Raw genomic sequence first — 5000 nt, 5'->3', positions numbered from 1 at the left:
AACACGCCGGGCGGCCCCCCTTCACCGGCCGGGAACAGTCCCACCAAGCCACCGCCGCGTATCGCTTCATACCCACATGGGCCTAGTCACGCGTGTGGATGTGGCGGGTACCGCTGAAACAACCGGTTAATAGCTGTACCGATCGTCGCCATCACAGATTCACCTCCAGCGTGAACAACCGCTCAACAACGGATTTCCAGTTCATTTGCGTATCTTGGGCAGTAAACGTAGATGTCCACCTACATTTGCGAATTCAACAATTCTTGCATGCCAGGATGTCATGTGTCACGACACGCTACATCAGACCACATACACACTGCGACATGTGCAGAAGAGAACACGTGGAAGGTGGCCCGCGCACGTATGCGATGTACCTTCCGCGATCCACTGTCAACCGGCATCTGCGGCATGTCCCAGATATGGAACGCGGTCCACCAGGGTAGCACTTTGTGTGAGGCAATACGACAAAGTCGGAATACACGCGTCACTACATCAGACGGCTCACGCTGACCTGACCTGACCTGACTCACCGCACCACCACCCCCAGCGACCCAGGGTGACATACAATGCGTTCGTACGTTCCTCCCACACGCCTCTACGGCGTACCACAGTGCAACCTAGCTGTTATTGGGAGACGAGACAAGTAGCATCAAGCACAACATATGGAAATTGAGATTCGACACCGTTGGGCACAGCCAGCGTACGGTCACACGTATCACACTACTTCACTCTGTACGTAACGACCGATGATCGGTACAGCGTGTGGGTTACGCGTACGACATCAGCGGACAATGGACACAGACCATACCACGACGTACACTGAGGGCGTCGACATCTGAATGCAACTGAACAGCTGCGAGGCTCATTTAACACTCAAACGCCAGACCGACCAGCTTGAGAGGACAGAGACACAAAGAGGGGGACAGAGGGGGACAGAGGGGGGGGAGGGGGGGGGTCGGCGATATAGTCCTATTGCAGTACAATTGACAGTGGATAGCAGGAATATGTGGAAAGTAAGCAACACTCGCAAGACATCTACATGAGGATAACAACGACACCAGAGATTCCGAGCAGTGAACTATGTTAGGCAAAGGGACAACGTGGGTTAGGTTAAGGGACAACGTGGGTTAGGTTAAGGGACAACGTGGGTTAGGTTAAGGGACAACGTGGGTTAGGTTAAGGGACAACGTGGGTTAGGTTAAGGGACAACGTGGGTTAGGTTAAGGGACAACGTGGGTTAGGTTAAGGGACAACGTGGGTTAGGTTAAGGGACAACGTGGGTTAGGTTAAGGGACAACGTGGGTTAGGTTAAGGGACAACGTGGGTTAGGTTAAGGGACAACGTGGGTTAGGTTAAGGGACAACGTGGGTTAGGTTAAGGGACAACGTGGGTTAGGTTAAGGGACAACGTGGGTTAGGTTAAGGGACAACGTGGGTTAGGTTAAGGGACAACGTGGGTTAGGTTAAGGGACAACGTGGGTTAGGTTAAGGGACAACGTGGGTTAGGTTAAGGGACAACGTGGGTTAGGTTAAGGGACAACGTGGGTTAGGTTAAGGGACAACGTGGGTTAGGTTAAGGGACAACGTGGGTTAGGTTAAGGGACAACGTCGGTTAGGTTAAGGGACAACGTCGGTTAGGTTAAGGGACAACGTCGGTTAGGTTAAGGGACAACGTCGGTTAGGTTAAGGGACAACGTCGGTTAGGTTAAGGGACAACGTCGGTTAGGTTAAGGGACAACGTCGGTTAGGTTAAGGGACAACGTGGGTTAGGTTAAGGGACAACGTGGGTTAGGTTAAGGGACAACTTGAGTTAGGTTAAGGGACAACTTGAGTTAGGTTAAGGGACAAATTGAGTTAGGTTAAGGGACAAATTGAGTTAGGTTAAGGGACAAATTGAGTTAGGTTAAGGGACAAATTGAGTTAGGTTAAGGGACAACTTGAGTTAGGTTAAGGGACAAATTGAGTTAGGTTAAGGGACAAATTGAGTTAGGTTAAGGGACAAATTGAGTTAGGTTAAGGGACAACTTGAGTTAGGTTAAGGGACAACTTGAGTTAGGTTAAGGGACAACTTGAGTTAGGTTAAGGGACAACTTGAGTTAGGTTAAGGGACAACTTGAGTTAGGTTAAGGGACAACTTGAGTTAGGTTAAGGGACAACTTGAGTTAGGTTAAGGGACAACTTGAGTTAGGTTAAGGGACAACTTGAGTTAAACACGCGATCTAGTGGTTAGGTTAAGGGACAAATTGAGTTAGGTTAAGGGACAAATTGAGTTAGGTTAAGGGACAAATTGAGTTAGGTTAAGGGACAAATTGAGTTAGGTTAAGGGACAACTTGAGTTAGGTTAAGGGACAACTTGAGTTAGGTTAAGGGACAACTTGAGTTAGGTTAAGGGACAACTTGAGTTAGGTTAAGGGACAACTTGAGTTAGGTTAAGGGACAACTTGAGTTAGGTTAAGGGACAACTTGAGTTAGGTTAAGGGACAACTTGAGTTAGGTTAAGGGACAACTTGAGTTAGGTTAAGGGACAACTTGAGTTAGGTTAAGGGACAACTTGAGTTAGGTTAAGGGACAACTTGAGTTAGGTTAAGGGACAACTTGAGTTAGGTTAAGGGACAACTTGAGTTAGGTTAAGGGACAACTTGAGTTAGGTTAAGGGACAACTTGAGTTAGGTTAAGGGACAACTTGAGTTAGGTTAAGGGACAACTTGAGTTAGGTTAAGGGACAACTTGAGTTAGGTTAAGGGACAACTTGAGTTAGGTTAAGGGACAACGTGGGTTAGGTTAAGGGACAAATTGAGTTAGGTTAAGGGACAACTTGAGTTAGGTTAAGGGACAACTTGAGTTAGGTTAAGGGACAACTTGAGTTAGGTTAAGGGACAACTTGAGTTAGGTTAAGGGACAACTTGAGTTAGGTTAAGGGACAACTTGAGTTAGGTTAAGGGACAACTTGAGTTAGGTTAAGGGACAACTTGAGTTAGGTTAAGGGACAACTTGAGTTAGGTTAAGGGACAACTTGAGTTAGGTTAAGGGACAACTTGAGTTAGGTTAAGGGACAACTTGAGTTAGGTTAAGGGACAACTTGAGTTAGGTTAAGGGACAACTTGAGTTAGGTTAAGGGACAACTTGAGTTAGGTTAAGGGACAACTTGAGTTAGGTTAAGGGACAACTTGAGTTAGGTTAAGGGACAACTTGAGTTAGGTTAAGGGACAACTTGAGTTAGGTTAAGGGACAACTTGAGTTAGGTTAAGGGACAACTTGAGTTAGGTTAAGGGACAACTTGAGTTAGGTTAAGGGACAACTTGAGTTAGGTTAAGGGACAACTTGAGTTAGGTTAAGGGACAACTTGAGTTAGGTTAAGGGACAACTTGAGTTAGGTTAAGGGACAACTTGAGTTAGGTTAAGGGACAACTTGAGTTAGGTTAAGGGACAACTTGAGTTAGGTTAAGGGACAAATTGAGTTAGGTTAAGGGACAAATTGAGTTAGGTTAAGGGACAAATTGAGTTAGGTTAAGGGACAAATTGAGTTAGGTTAAGGGACAAATTGAGTTAGGTTAAGGGACAAATTGAGTTAGGTTAAGGGACAAATTGAGTTAGGTTAAGGGACAAATTGAGTTAGGTTAAGGGACAAATTGAGTTAGGTTAAGGGACAAATTGAGTTAGGTTAAGGGACAAATTGAGTTAGGTTAAGGGACAAATTGAGTTAGGTTAAGGGACAAATTGAGTTAGGTTAAGGGACAAATTGAGTTAGGTTAAGGGACAAATTGAGTTAGGTTAAGGGACAAATTGAGTTAGGTTAAGGGACAAATTGAGTTAGGTTAAGGGACAAATTGAGTTAGGTTAAGGGACAAATTGAGTTAGGTTAAGGGACAAATTGAGTTAGGTTAAGGGACAAATTGAGTTAGGTTAAGGGACAAATTGAGTTAGGTTAAGGGACAAATTGAGTTAGGTTAAGGGACAAATTGAGTTAGGTTAAGGGACAAATTGAGTTAGGTTAAGGGACAAATTGAGTTAGGTTAAGGGACAAATTGAGTTAGGTTAAGGGACAAATTGAGTTAGGTTAAGGGACAAATTGAGTTAGGTTAAGCTATAATCTGGTACAGCCACAGTTAGGTTAAGCGATAATCTGGTACAGCCACAGTTAGGTTAAGCGATAATCTGGTACAGCCACAGTTAGGTTAAGCGATAAACTGGTACAGCCACAGTTAGGTTAAGCGATAAACTGGTACAGCCACAGTTAGGTTAAGCGATAAACTGGTACAGCCACAGTTAGGTTAAGCGATAAACTGGTACAGCCACAGTTAGGTTAAGCGATAAACTGGTACAGCCACAGTTAGGTTAAGCGATAAACTGGTACAGCCACAGTTAGGTTAAGCGATAAACTGGTACAGCCACAGTTAGGTTAAGCGATAAACTGGTACAGCCACAGTTAGGTTAAGCGATAAAGTTGGTTAAATTTGGTATTGTGTGGGAAGGGGGCAGAGAGAGAGGGGGGGGGGGGTGGATAGTGGTGGCAGTACACGGATGCCTGAGTCACCGTCAGATACGTCACGTCGGTTCGATGCTTGTAGCAAGAGGCTGGCGGATGTGTGTCTCTCACTTCTGCAATTTTTCATGTGGTATAACACGAGGGCGGGGGATGATATTTGGTGCCCCTCTGTGTAGGATGTGTGTTGGTGGTGTTGATTTATCTGAGCAATGGTAGTTGTCGGAGGAGTGGGGTATTGTGCTTTTATAGGTGGACCTACTGCTCTGGTTATCATAGTGTCGACGGTGCAATGTGGCAGAGAGGATGCACTCGACATTGTCGCATTCCAGATGTTTACGTATTGTGTGTCTCCGTTGCAGGCCGAGAGTGGTGCATGTTCGAGTGTCTGGCTGACGTGCGATTCACGTTGTGTGCCCAGTCTTACAGCACGTATAGGGACATTCGCATAAATCATCTATATTTGGCCTTGCATCATTTACTAAGCAGTGCCGTGAGACGAACACGCGATCTAGTGT

The sequence above is a fragment of the Schistocerca gregaria genome, unplaced genomic scaffold, assembly GCF_023897955.1.
Source record: "Schistocerca gregaria isolate iqSchGreg1 unplaced genomic scaffold, iqSchGreg1.2 ptg000767l, whole genome shotgun sequence".
Taxonomy (NCBI): Eukaryota; Metazoa; Arthropoda; class Insecta; order Orthoptera; family Acrididae; genus Schistocerca; species Schistocerca gregaria.
Note: the sequence above shows the minus strand (reverse complement) of the source record.